A 603-nucleotide genomic window follows, 5' to 3' on the forward strand; every position below is an offset into this window, starting at 1 on the left:
CTTCCTCTTATTAATAAGTGCAACTGCGGAAGGTGTGCGGGCAGTGTAGTCTGGCGATCATTGCTCAAATAGAAGATTGGGTTAGACTCTCCTATGGGGGTCAAGGAAACTCCCTTCCAGTCACCCAGCTTTGAAACTTTGCTTTTGAATTCCTTCTTATTCACACCCAGTTACCATGTTTCATTGAATCTAAGACAACATCAACTTTAAGATATGGTAATATTTTATGTATTGTTAAAAAAAATGCTGGCAAATACATTAAAACATTTGTATTTCAATAACAAAGATGTTAAAATTTGGCCAGCGTGGTGGCTCACGTCTGTTAATCACAGGGTTTTGGGAGCCAAGGCGGGAAGAGCGCTTGAGCCCATGAGTTCAAGGTTACAGTCAGTTCTAATCATGCCACTGCACTCCAGCCTGGGCAACAGAGTGAGGCACTGTCTCTGTAATGATAATAAAAAGTTAAAATTCGTGTGTGTCTATATATACTTACATACATACAGATTTACTAGATTCGATGAAATCTGTCAAGTACTACAACTGTTTTCATGTCATTTTAGTGCTGCTGCCCTGTGTCACCCTCTCATTTTGCTCACTGGCGTG

This window comes from Piliocolobus tephrosceles, chromosome 15 (genome assembly GCF_002776525.5).
Source record: "Piliocolobus tephrosceles isolate RC106 chromosome 15, ASM277652v3, whole genome shotgun sequence".
Lineage (NCBI taxonomy): Eukaryota > Metazoa > Chordata > Mammalia > Primates > Cercopithecidae > Piliocolobus > Piliocolobus tephrosceles.